We start from the raw sequence: 14561 nt of genomic DNA, 5'->3' as shown, positions 1-14561 counted from the left end.
ACCTAGCCGGCAAACGCTTCACTCTACTTACCGACCAGCGGTCGGTAGCGTTTATGTTCAACAATAAACAGAGGGGGAAGATTAAAAATGATAAGATTCTTAGGTGGCGGATCGAGCTCTCCACTTTCGAGTACGACATCATTTACCGGCCAGGGGCCCTTAACGAATCCCCTGACGCCCTCTCACGAGGGATGTGTGCCAGCGCCACCGAGGATCGGCTACAGACCCTCCACAACGACCTCTGCCACCCAGGGGTCACGCGGCTGTTCCACTTCATAAAGTCCCGTAACTTACCCTACTCGATTGAGGAAGTTCGGTCTCTGACCAGGAACTGCCGCACTTGCGCTGAGTGCAAGCCTCGGTTCTACCGCCCAGATAGAGTCCACTTAATCAAAGCTACACGGCCCTTCGAGCGGCTCAGCTTAGATTTCAAGGGCCCCCTCCCGTCCGTCGACCGCAACGTTTACTTCCTGAACATTGTGGACGAATACTCCCGTTTCCCATTCGCCTTCCCCTGCCCAGACATGACCAGTGCCACGGTCATTAAATGCCTCAACAGCCTGTTCTGCCTGTTCGGTATGCCGAGCTATATCCACACGGATAGGGGGGGCGTCCTTCATGAGTGAGGAGCCACGCCAGTACATGCTGTCCAAGGGGATCGCCACGAGCCGTACCACCAGCTACAACCCCCGGGGTAACGGCCAGGTGGAGCGAGAGAACGGGACAGTGTGGAAAGCAGTCACTCTAGCTCTAAGGACCAAGGGCCTCCCTATCTCCCGCTGGCAGGAAGTCCTCTCGGATGTGCTCCATTCGATACGGTCGCTATTGTGTACGGCCACTAATGCCACGCCTCATGAACGAATGTTTGTCTTTCCTCGGAAATCCACCTCAGGCGTATCCATGCCGTCATGGCTCTCCACCCCAGGTCCGGTACTCTTGCGAAGGCATGTGAGGGGCCACAAGACGGACCCTCTCGTGGAGCCAGTACACCTACTCCACGCCAACCCCCAATACGCATATGTCCGGCACGCCGACGGAAGGGAGGACACCGTGTCCATAAAAGACGTCGCCCCAGCCGGCATCGACAACAACCACGGCAATAGCAGCGACGACGATCACAGCAACCCTTACCCACCCACTACTCTTTCATCACCCCCCGGAAGAACATCGACCAACGGCACCCCCACCAACTACCCCTTCAACAACCCCGGCGGCACCCCCGGCAGAGACCCAGGAGGCTACCGGGGACACCCAGCCGACACCCGCGGCACCACAACAGCCACGTCGGTCGCAGAGGACTATCAAACCCCCGAACAGACTAAATCTATAGAAAGGGTGAATGTGATGAAATATATTCCATTCATCACTGCCTGTTTTCTGTGTCATGTAACTGCCTGCTTTCTGTGTCTTTTCCCTTCCCCCAGTCCTCATGTATTATGTATTGGATTGTGCTGGAATTGGTTGTGTGCAGGGCTCCGCCCACACCTGGCTCCTTTGTAATCTAAGTCAGTTGGGCATCAGCCTCCTGAAGGAAGGCATCTCTCCAGTTTACATGTGTTATGTTCTAAGTTAATAAAAGCCTTACTTTTGTTCTGCTAACTTCCAGTCTCGGAATAATTGAGGCACATCACTCTACTCCCCCCCCACACTCTCTACTCCCCCCCCCCACACTCTCTACTCCCCCCCCACACTCTCTACTCCCCCCCACACTCTCTACCCCCCCCCACACTCTCTACTTCCCCCCCCACGCTCTCTACTCCCCCCCCACACTCTCTACTCCCCCCCCACACTCTCTACTCCCCCCCCACACTCTCTACTCCCCCCCACCCCACCCCCCCCACACTCTCTACTCCCCCCCCCACACTCTCTACTCCCCCCCCCACACTCTACTCCCCCCCCACACTCTCTACTCCCCCCCCACACTCTCTACTCCCCCCCCCACACTCTCTACTCCCCCCCCACACTCTCTACTCCCCCCCCCACACTCTCTACTCCCTCCCCCACACTCTCTACTCCCCCCCCACACTCTCTACTCCCCCCCCCACACTCTCTACTCCCCCCCACACTCTCTACTCCCCCCCACACTCTCTACTCCCCCCCCACACTCTCTACTCCCCCCACACTCTCTACTCCCCCCCCACACTCTCTACTCCCCCCCCCACACTCTCTACTCCCCCCCCACACTCTCTACTCCCCCCCCACACTCTCTACTCCCCCCCCCACACTCTCTACTCCCCCCCACACTCTCTACTCCCCCCCCACACTCTCTACCCCCCCACACACTCTCTACTTCCCCCCCCACGCTCTCTACTCCCCCCCCACACCTCTACTCCCCCCCCCACACTCTCTACTCCCCCCCCACACGCTCTACTCCCCCCCCGCACTCTCTACTCCCCCCCCGCACTCTCTACTCCCCCCCCACACTCTCTACTCCCCCCCCCACACTCTCTACTCCCCCCCCACACTCTCTACTCCCCCCCCCACACTCTCTACTCCCCCCCCACACTCTCTACTCCCCCCCCACACTCTCTACTTCCCCTTCCCCCACACTCTCTACTCCCCCCCCACACTCTCTACTCCCCCCCCCACACTCTCTACTCCCCCCCCCACACTCTCTACTCCCCCCCACACTCTCTACTCCCCCCCACACTCTCTACTCCCCTCCCCACACTCTCTACTCCCCCCCTACACTCTCTACTCCCCCCCCACACTCTCTACTCCCCCCCCACACTCTCTACTCCCCCCCCACACTCTCTACTCCCCCCCCCACACTCTCTACTCCCCCCCCCACACTCTCTACTCCCCCCCCCACACTCTCTACTCCCCCCCCACACTCTCTACTCCCCCCCCACACTCTCTACTCCCCCCCCACACTCTCTACTCCCCCCCCACACTCTCTACTCCCCCCCCACACTCTCTACTCCCCCCCCACACTCTCTACTCCCCCCCACACTCTCTACTCCCCCCCACACTCTCTACTCCCCCCCCCACACTCTCTACTTCCCCCCCACACTCTCTACTCCCCCCCCACACTCTCTACTCCCCCCCCACACTCTCTACTCCCCCCCCCACACTCTCTACTCCCCCCCCACACTCTCTACTCCCCCCCCCACACTCTCTACTACCCCCCCCACACTCTCTACTCCCCCCCCACACTCTCTACTCCCCCCCCACACTCTCTACTCCCCCCCCCCACACTCTCTACTCCCCCCCCCACACTCTCTACTCCCCCCCACACTCTCTACTCCCCCCCCCACACTCTCTACTCCCCCCCCACACTCTCTACTCCCCCCCCACACTCTCTACTCCCCCCCACACTCTCTACTCAATTCAATTCACAATTCAAATCGCTTTATTGGCATGATAAGTTACATCTTATGTTGCCAAAGCATCAAAATACATTTATGGTTTAGCACATAAACGCAGTTCTATTCATACAGTGCATAAACAGGTATATCCCTGAGTGTATAAATATACATTCGCATTGTTTATATATATTCTTTTCTTAGTTTACTGGTTGTCCCTCTGTTCATGGCAAGCTGTAACATAGTGTGCCGCCAGTGTTATACAGCTTCTCTCCTCTCCCAGTAGGAATGGGAGTTTTTGGTTGTCATTCAGATTTCTGAAATCAGGGCATATTTGTGAGAATTTTTGGTAGAAATTCTCCCTGATGCCCTGATATTTTCCACAAGCTGTGAGGAAGTGCATCTCTGTCTCCACCACTCCCTGACTGCAGTGAGAGCATATCCTGTCCTCTCTTGGCAGCCTGGTCTGCCTGTGTCTGCCTTTTTCGATCGCTAGGCTATGTTCGCTAAGTCTGTACCTTGTCAAGGTTCTTCTCAGTTTGTTATCCTTTACCATGGTCAGGTAATCAGCTATGTTGTATTGTCTGTTTAGGGCCAAGTAGCAATTGAGTTTGCTTTGGGTTTTTGTTGTTTCTGCCCAATATGTCAGATCTACACCCCCCCCACACTCTCTACTCCCCCCCCCCCGACACTCTCTACTCCCCCCCCCACACTCTCTACTCCCCCCCCACACTCTCTACTCCCCCCCCCACACTCTCTACTCCCCCCCCACACTCTCTACTCCCCCCCACACACTCTACCCCCCCCCCACACTCCACCCCCCCACACACTCTACTTCCCTCCCCCACACTCCTACTACTCCCCCCCCCACACTCTCTACTCCCCCCCCCCACACTCTCTACTCCCCTCCCCCCACACTCTCTACTCCCCCCCACACTCTCTACTCCCCCCCCACACTCTCTACTCCCCCCCACACTCTCTACTTCCCCCCCCACACTCTACTCCCCCCCCACACTCTCTACTCCCCCCCCACACTCTCTACTCCCCCCCCACACTCTCTACTCCCCCCCCACACTCTCTACTCACCCCCCACACTCTCTACTCCCCCCCACACTCTCTACTTCCCCCCCCACACTCTCTACTTCCCCCCCACACTCCACTCCCCCCCACACTCTCTACTCCCCCCCCCACACTCTCTACTCCCCCCCCACACTCTCTACTCCCCCCCCACACTCTCTACTCCCCCCACACTCTCTACTCCCCCCACACTCTCTACTCCCCCCCCCACACTCTCTACTCCCCTTCCCCCACACTCTACTCCCCCCCACACTCTCTACTCCCCCCCCACACTCTCTACTCCCCCCCCCACACTCTCTACTCCCCCCCCACACTCTACTCCCCCCCCACACTCTCTACTCCCCCCCCACACTCTCTACTCCCCCCCACACGCTCTCTACTTCCCCCCCCGCGCTCTCTACTCCCCCCCCACACTCTCTACTCCCCCACCACACTCTCTACTCCCCCCCCACACTCTCTACTCCCCCCCCCACACTCTCTACTCCCCCCCCACACTCTCTACTCCCCCCCCACACTCTCTACTCCCCCCCCACACTCACTACTCTCCCCCCCACACTCACTCACCCCCCCCCCACACTCTCTACTCCCCCCCACACACTCTACCCCCCCCCCACACTCAACTTCCCCCCCACGCTCTCTACTCCCCCCCCACACTCTCTACTCCCCCCCCACACTCTCTACTCCCCCCCCACACTCTCTACTCCCCCCCCACACTCTCTACTCCCCCCCCCACACTCTCTACTCCCCCCCCCACACTCTCTACTCCCCCCCCACACTCTCTACTACCCCCCCACACTCTCTACTCCCCCCCCACACTCTCTACACCCCCCCCACACACTCTACTCCCCCCCCACACTCTCTACTCCCCCCCCCACACTCTCTTCTCCCCCCCACACTCTCTACTCCCCCCCCACTCTCTACTCCCCCCCCACACTCTCTACTCCCCCCCCCACACTCTCTACTCCCCCCCCACACTCTCTACTCCCCCCCCCACACTCTCTACTCCCCCCCCACAATCTCTACTCCCCCCCCACACTCTCTACTCCCCCCCCCCACTCTCTACTCCCCCCCCCCACACTCTCTACTCCCCCCCCCACACTCTACTCCCCCCCCACACTCTCTACTCCCCCCCCACACTCTCTACTCCCCCCCACACTCTCTACTCCCCCCCCCACACTCTCTACTCCCCCCCCACACTCTCTACTCCCCCCCCACACTCTCTACTCCCCCCCCCACACTCTCTACTCCCCCCCCACACTCTCTACTCCCCCCCCACACTCTCTACTCCCCCCCCCACTCTCTACTCCCCCCCCACACTCTCTACTCCCCCCCCACACTCTCTACTCCCCCCCCACACTCTCTACTCCCCCCCCACACTCTCTACTCCCCCCCCTCACACTCTCTACTCCCCCCCCCACACTCTCTACTCCCCCCCCACACTCTCTACTCCCCCCCCCACACTCTCTACTCCCCCCCCCACACTCTCTACTCCCCCCCCGCACTCTCTACTTCCCCTTCCCCCACACTCTCTACTCCCCCCCCACACTCTCTACTCCCCCCCCACACTCTCTACTCCCCCCCCACACTCTCTACTCCCCCCCCACACTCTCTACTCCCCCCCCACACTCTCTACTCCCCCCCCACACTCTCTACTCCCCCCCCACACTCTCTACTCCCCCCCACACTCTCTACTCCCCCCCCACACTCTCTACTCACTCCCCCCCCCACACTCTCTACTCCCCCCCCACACTCTCTACTCCCCCCCACACTCTCTACTCCCCCCCCCACACTCTCTACTTCCCCCCCACACTCTCTACTCCCCCCCCACACTCTCTACTCCCCCCCCACACTCTCTACTCCCCCCCCCACACTCTCTACTCCCCCCCCACACTCTCTACTCCCCCCCCCACACTCTCTACTACCCCCCCCACACTCTCTACTCCCCCCCCACACTCTCTACTCCCCCCCCACACTCTCTACTCCCCCCCCCCACACTCTCTACTCCCCCCCCCACACTCTCTACTCCCCCCCACACTCTCTACTCCCCCCCCCCACACTCTCTACTCCCCCCCCACACTCTCTACTCCCCCCCCACACTCTCTACTCCCCCCCACACTCTCTACTCAATTCAATTCACAATTCAAATCGCTTTATTGGCATGATAAGTTACATCTTATGTTGCCAAAGCATCAAAATACATTTATGGTTTAGCACATAAACGCAGTTCTATTCATACAGTGCATAAACAGGTATATCCCTGAGTGTATAAATATACATTCGCATTGTTTATATATATTCTTTTCTTAGTTTACTGGTTGTCCCTCTGTTCATGGCAAGCTGTAACATAGTGTGCCGCCAGTGTTATACAGCTTCTCTCCTCTCCCAGTAGGAATGGGAGTTTTTGGTTGTCATTCAGATTTCTGAAATCAGGGCATATTTGTGAGAATTTTTGGTAGAAATTCTCCCTGATGCCCTGATATTTTCCACAAGCTGTGAGGAAGTGCATCTCTGTCTCCACCACTCCCTGACTGCAGTGAGAGCATATCCTGTCCTCTCTTGGCAGCCTGGTCTGCCTGTGTCTGCCTTTTTCGATCGCTAGGCTATGTTCGCTAAGTCTGTACCTTGTCAAGGTTCTTCTCAGTTTGTTATCCTTTACCATGGTCAGGTAATCAGCTATGTTGTATTGTCTGTTTAGGGCCAAGTAGCAATTGAGTTTGCTTTGGGTTTTTGTTGTTTCTGCCCAATATGTCAGATCTACACCCCCCCCCACACTCTCTACTCCCCCCCCCCGACACTCTCTACTCCCCCCCCCACACTCTCTACTCCCCCCCCACACTCTCTACTCCCCCCCCCACACTCTCTACTCCCCCCCCACACTCTCTACTCCCCCCCACACTCTCTACTCCCCCCCCCACACTCTCTACTCCCCCCCCACACTCTCTACTTCCCCTTCCCCCACACTCTCTACTCCCCCCCCCACACTCTCTACTCCCCCCCCCACACTCTCTGCTTCCCCTTCCCCCACACTCTCTACTCCCCCCCACGCTCTCTACTCCCCCCCACACTCTCTACTTCCCCCCCACACTCTCTACTCCCCCCCCACACTCTCTACTCCCCCCCACACTCTCTACTCCCCCCCCACACTCTCTACTCCCCCCCCACACTCTCTACTCACCCCCCACACTCTCTACTCCCCCCCACACTCTCTACTTCCCCCCCCACACTCTCTACTTCCCCCCCACACTCTCCACTCCCCCCCACACTCTCTACTCCCCCCCCCACACTCTCTACTCCCCCCCCACACTCTCTACTCCCCCCCCCACACTCTCTACTCCCCCCCCACACTCTCTACTCCCCCCCCACACTCTCTACTCCCCCTCCACACTCTCTACTCCCCCCACACTCTCTACTCCCCCCCCCACACTCTCTACTTCCCCTTCCCCCACACTCTCTACTCCCCCCCACACTCTCTACTCCCCCCCCACACTCTCTACTCCCCCCCCACACTCTCTACTCCCCCCCCACACTCTCTACTCCCCCCCCACACTCTCTACTCCCCCCCACACTCTCTACTCCCCCCCACACGCTCTCTACTTCCCCCCCCGCGCTCTCTACTCCCCCCCCACGCTCTCTACTCCCCCCCCACACTCTCTACTCCCCCCCACACTCTCTACTCCCCCCCCACACTCTCTACTCCCCCCCACACTCTCTACTCCCCCCCCACACTCTCTACTCCCCCCCACACTCTCTACTCTCCCCCCACACTCTCTACTCCCCCCCCACACTCTCTACTCCCCCCACACACTCTACCCCCTCCCCACACTCTCTACTTCCCCCCCACGCTCTCTACTCCCCCCCCACACTCTCTACTCCCCCCCCACACTCTCTACTCCCCCCCCACACTCTCTACTCCCCCCCCACACTCTCTACTCCCCCCCCACACTCTCTACTCCCCCCCCCACACTCTCTACTCCCCCCCACACTCTCTACTCCCCCCCCACACTCTCTACTCCCCCCCCACACTCTCTACACCCCCCCCACACTCTCTACTCCCCCCCCACACTCTCTACTCCCCCCCCCACACTCTCTTCTCCCCCCCACACTCTCTACTCCCCCCCCACTCTCTACTCCCCCCCCACACTCTCTACTCCCCCCCCCACACTCTCTACTCCCCCCCCACACTCTCTACTCCCCCCCCACACTCTCTACTCACTCCCCCCCACAATCTCTACTCCCCCCCCACACTCTCTACTCCCCCCCCCACTCTCTACTCCCCCCCCACACTCTCTACTCCCCCCCCACACTCTCTACTCCCCCCCCACACTCTCTACTCCCCCCCCACACTCTCTACTCCCCCCCACACTCTCTACTCCCCCCCCCACACTCTCTACTCCCCCCCCCACACTCTCTACTCCCCCCCCACACTCTCTACTCCCCCCCCACACTCTCTACTCCCCCCCACACTCTCTACTCCCCCCCCACACTCTCTACTCCCCCCCCCCACTCTCTACTCCCCCCCCACACTCTCTACTCCCCCCCCACACTCTCTACTCCCCCCCCACACTCTCTACTCCCCCCCACACTCTCTACTCCCCCCCTCACACTCTCTACTCCCCCCCCCACACTCTCTACTCCCCCCCCACACTCTCTACTCCCCCCCCCACACTCTCTACTCCCCCCCCCACTCTCTACTCCCCCCCCGCACTCTCTACTTCCCCTTCCCCCACACTCTCTACTCCCCCCCCCACACTCTCTACTCCCCCCCCACACTCTCTACTCCCCCCCCACACTCTCTACTCCCCCCCACACTCTCTACTCCCCCCCCACACTCTCTACTCCCCCCCCACACTCTCTACTCCCCCCCACACTCTCTACTCCCCCCCCACACTCTCTACTCCCCCCCCCACACTCTCTACTCCCCCCCCACACTCTCTACTCCCCCCCACACTCTCTACTCCCCCCCACACTCTCTACCCCCCCCACACTCTCTACTTCCCCCCCACGCTCTCTACTCCCCCCCCCACACTCTCTACTCCCCCCCCCACGCTCTCTACTCCCCCCCCCACACTCTCTACTCCCCCCCACACTCTCTACTCCCCCCCCACACTCTCTACTCCCCCCCCCACACTCTCTACTCCCCCCCCCACACTCTCTACTCCCCCCCCACACTCTCTACTCCCCCCCCCACACTCTCTACTCCCCCCCCACACTCTCTACTCCCCCCCCACACTCTCTACTCCCCCCCCCACACTCTCTACTCCCCCCCCACACTCTCTACTTCCCCTTCCCCCACACTCTCTACTCCCCCCCCACACTCTCTACTCCCCCCCCACACTCTCTACTCCCCCCCCACACTCTCTACTCCCCCCCCACACTCTCTACTCCCCCCCACACTCTCTACTCCCCCCCCCCCACACTCTCTACTCCCCCCCACACTCTCTACTCCCCCCCCACACTCTCTACTCCCCCCCCACACTCTCTACTCCCCCCCCACACTCTCTACTCCCCCCCACACTCTCTACTCCCCCCCCCACACTCTCTACTCCCCCCCCCACACTCTCTACTCCCCCCCCACACTCTCTACTCCCCCCCCACACTCTCTACTCCCCCCCCACACTCTCTACTCCCCCCCCCACACTCTCTACTCCCCCCCCACACTCTCTACTCCCCCCCACACTCTCTACTCCCCCCCCCACACTCTCTACTCCCCCCCCACACTCTCTACTCCCCCCCCACACTCTCTACTCCCCCCCACACTCTCTACTCAATTCAATTCACAATTCAAATCGCTTTATTGGCATGATAAGTTACATCTTATGTTGCCAAAGCATCAAAATACATTTATGGTTTAGCACATAAACGCAGTTCTATTCATACAGTGTATAAACAGGTATATCCCTGAGTGTATAAATATACATTCGCATTGTTTATATATATTCTTTTCTTAGTTTACTGGTTGTCCCTCTGTTCATGGCAAGCTGTAACATAGTGTGCCGCCAGTGTTATACAGCTTCTCTCCTCTCCCAGTAGGAATGGGAGTTTTTGGTTGTCATTCAGATTTCTGAAATCAGGGCATATTTGTGAGAATTTTTGGTAGAAATTCTCCCTGATGCCCTGATATTTTCCACAAGCTGTGAGGAAGTGCATCTCTGTCTCCACCGCTCCCTGACTGCAGTGAGAGCATATCCTGTCCTCTCTTGGCAGCCTGGTCTGCCTGTGTCTGCCTTTTTCGATCGCTAGGCTATGTTCGCAAAGTCTGTACCTTGTCAAGGTTCTTCTCAGTTTGTTATCCTTTACCATGGTCAGGTAATCAGCTATGTTGTATTGTCTGTTTAGGGCCAAGTAGCAATTGAGTTTGCTTTGGGTTTTTGTTGTTTCTGCCCAATATGTCAGATCTACTCCCCCCCCCACACTCTCTACTCCCCCCCCCACACTCTCTACTCCCCCCCCCACACTCTCTACTCCCCCCCCCACACTCTCTACTCCCCCCCCCACACTCTCTACTCCACCCCCACACTCTCTACTCCCCCCCCACACTCTCTACTCCCCCCCCACACTCTCTACTCCCCCCCACGCTCTCTACCCCCCCCACGCTCTCTACTTCCCCCCCACGCTCTCTACTCCCCCCCCACGCTCTCTACTCCCCCCCCACGCTCTCTACTCGCCCCCCCACACTCTCTACTCCCCCCCCACACTCTCTACTACCCCCCCACACTCTCTACAATACAATACAATCACTCTCTACTCCCCCCCCACACTCTCTACTCCCCCCCCACACTCTCTACTCCCCCCCCACACTCTCTACTCCCCCCCCACACTCTCTACTCCCCCCCCACACTCTCTACTCCCCCCCCACACTCTCTACTCCCCCCCCACACACTCTCTACTTCCCCCCCACACTCTCTACTCCTCCCCCCACACTCTCTACTCCCCCCCCCACACTCTCTACTCCCCCCCCACACTCTACTCCCCCCCCCACACTCTCTACTCCCCCCCCCACACTCTCTACTCCCCCCCGCCACACTCTCTACTCCCCCCCCACTCTCTCTACTCCCCCCCCACACTCTCTACTCCCCCCCCACACTCTCTACTCCCCCCCCACACTCTCTACTCCCCCCCCACACTCTCTACTCCCCCCCACACTCTCTACTCCCCCCCACACTCTCTACTCCCCCTCCACACTCTCTACTCCCCCCCCACACTCTCTACTCCCCCCCACACGCTCTCTACTTCCCCCCCCGCGCTCTCTACTCCCCCCCCACTCTCTCTACTTCCCCTTCCCCCACACTCTCTACTCCCCCCCCACACTGTCTACTCCCCCCCCCACACTCTCTACTCCCCCCCCACTCTCTCTACTTCCCCTTCCCCCACACTCTCTACTCCCCCCCCACACTGTCTACTCCCCCCCCCACACTCTCTACTCCCCCCCCCAAACTCTCTACTCCCCCCCCACACTCTCTACTCCCCCCCCACACTCTCTACTCCCCCCCACACTCTCGACTTCCCCCCCCCACTCTCTACTCCCCCCCCCACACTCTCTACTCCCCCCCCACACTCTCTACTCCCCCCCCACACTCTCTACTCCCCCCCCCACACTCTCTACTCCCCCCCACACTCTCTACTCCCCCCCCACACTCTCTACTTCCCCCCCCACTCTCTACTCCCCCCACCACACTCTCTACTCCCCCCCCCACACTCTCTACTTCCAATTCACAATTCACAATTCAAATCGCTTTATTGGCATGATAAGTTACATCTTATGTTGCCAAAGCATCAAAATACATTCATGGTTTAGCACATAAACGCAGTTCTATTCATACAGTGTATAAACAGGTATATCCCTGAGTGTATAAATATACATTCGCATTGTTTATATATATTCTTTTCTTAGTTTACTGGTTGTCCCTCTGTTCATGGCAAGCTGTAACATAGTGTGCCGCCAGTGTTACACAGCTTCTCTCCTCCCCCAGTAGGAATGGGAGTTTTTGGTTGTCAGTCAGATTTCTGAATTCAGGGCATATTTGTGAGAATTTTTGGTAGAAATTCTCTCTGATGCACTGATATTTTCCACAGGCTGTGAGGAAGTGCATCTCTGTCTCAACTACTCCCTGACTGCAGTGAGAGCATATCCTGTCTTCTCTTGGCAGCCTGGTCTGCCTGTGTCTGCCTTTTTCGATCGCTAGGCTATGTTCGCTAAGTCTGTACCTTGTCAAGGTTCTTCTCAGTTTGTTATCCTTTACCATGGTCAGGTAATCAGCTATGTTGTATTGTCTGTTTAGGGCCAAGTAGCAATTGAGTTTGCTTTGGGTTTTTGTTGTTTCTGCCCAATATGTCAGATATTTTTCCTTTTGCTTAGCGACGATTGCGTTGGGTCGAATTCTTTGTGTTACCCTGTCACTGTCCTGGGGCTGGTTATTGTTAGTATTGTTAGTAGTTACTTCACTGAGTCCCAGGACTAGTTGACTGAGGGTATTCTTCTTTATGGTCAGCTCTTGGCATTTCAGGGCGTCGTAGTGATAGCATTGGGGATTGCTCATTTGTAGGTGATTCCAAAATTTGGTGGCTCTTTTTTGGATAGTGATTATTAATGGATATTGGCCTAGTTCCGCCCTGCATGCATTGTTTACTGTTTTCCTTTGAGTCCGGAGGATACTTTTACAGAATTCTGCATGTAGGATCTCAATTGGGTGTTTGTCCCATTTTGCAAATTCTTGTTGAGTTAGCGGTCCCCATACCTCACTGCCATAGAGTGCAATTGGTTCAATTACTGATTTGAAAATTTTGAGCCAAATGCTAATTGGGATTTCTATTTGGATTGATTTTTTGATGGCATAGAAAGCCCTTCTTGCTTTCTCTTTCAGTTCATTCACAGCCAGTTTGAAGTTTCCCGTAGAACTGATTTTTAAGCCCAAGTATGTGTAGTTAGTGGTTTGTTCAATTTTGGTTGTTCCTACTGTGAAATTTATTTTGGGACCCTGATGTTTGGATCTTTGCTGGAACACAAGGACTTTGGTTTTTTGGGGATTTATTGTCAGGGCCCAAGTCTGGCAGTACGACTCCAGCAGGTCCAGGTTTTGCTGTAGCCCCTCTTTAGTAGGTGACAGCAGAACCAGGTCGTCTGCATAGAGGAGGAATTTAACCTTGGATTCATATAGGGTGAGGCCGGGTGCTGTAGATTGTTCAAGTAGTTTTGCCAATCCATTTATGTAAATATTAAAGAGTGTCGGTGAGATTGGCGAGCCCTGCGTCACCCCCCGCCCCTGTGGGAAGTATTTTGTTTGTTTGTCTCCAATTTTAACTGCACATTTGTTGTTTGTATACATTGATTTAATTACATCATATGTTTTCCCTCCTACCCCACTTTCGATAAGTTTCAGGAATAAACCGTCATGCCAGATGGAGTCGAAAGCCTTCTGGAAATCTACAAAGCATGCGTAGATTTTGCTTTTGTTATGGTGAACGTGTTTGTCAATTAGGGTCTGTAGGGTGAAGATATGATCGGATGTTCTATAGTTTGGCAGGAATCCAATTTGGCTTTTACTCAAGACATTGTGCTCCTCAAGGAAGTTTATAAGTCTTTTGTTTATGATGCTACAGAATACCTTCCCCAGGTTACTGTTTACACAGATGCCTCGATAGTTGTTTGGGTCGATTTTGTCCCCACTTTTGTATATGGGCGTTATGAGTCCTTTGTTCCAGATATCAGGGAAATAACCGACACTCAGAACCAAGTTGAAGAGTTTTAGGATAGCCAGTTTCATTTTGTTGTCTGTGTGTTTAATCATCTCGTTTAGTATGCCGTCTGTCCCGCAGGCTTTTCCTGGTCGCAGGTCCTTGAGTTTTTCAAGAAGTTCTTTTTCTGTTATTATGGCGTCCAGCGGGTTTTGGTTATCTTTTATGGCCATTTCTAGCTTTTCCAGTTTTTTGCATATTTGGTGTTGCTCTGGTCTTAGTGTGTTTTTCTGGTATAATTTTTCAAAGTGGTTTACCCATGTGTCCCCATTTTGAATGGCCAAATCGTCGTGTTGTTTTTTGTGTAGTGTTTTCAAGTTTTCCCAGAAACAATTTGAATCAATGGATTCCTCCATGGAGCTGAGTGTATTCTTAATATATTGCTCTTTTTTGGTTCTGAGTGTGTTTCTGTATTGTGTTAGTGCCTGACAATAAGTAAGGCGTAGT

At 56.5% G+C, this 14561-nt stretch overlaps 1 protein-coding gene across 1 annotated transcript in view; it reads left to right on the top strand.

Annotated features, from left to right (window-relative positions):
* Nucleotides 1-14561, top strand: part of LOC147123998 (putative ATP-dependent RNA helicase DDX60) — a 217424-nt gene that overhangs the window by 36558 nt on the left and 166305 nt on the right. The window lies entirely within an intron of this gene.

This window comes from Somniosus microcephalus, chromosome 1, assembly GCF_052327205.1.
Source record: "Somniosus microcephalus isolate GS21.2 chromosome 1, FLI_Smic_1.0, whole genome shotgun sequence".
Classification (NCBI taxonomy): Eukaryota; Metazoa; Chordata; class Chondrichthyes; order Squaliformes; family Somniosidae; genus Somniosus; species Somniosus microcephalus.
This window is presented reverse-complemented; position numbering and strand designations above follow the sequence as displayed.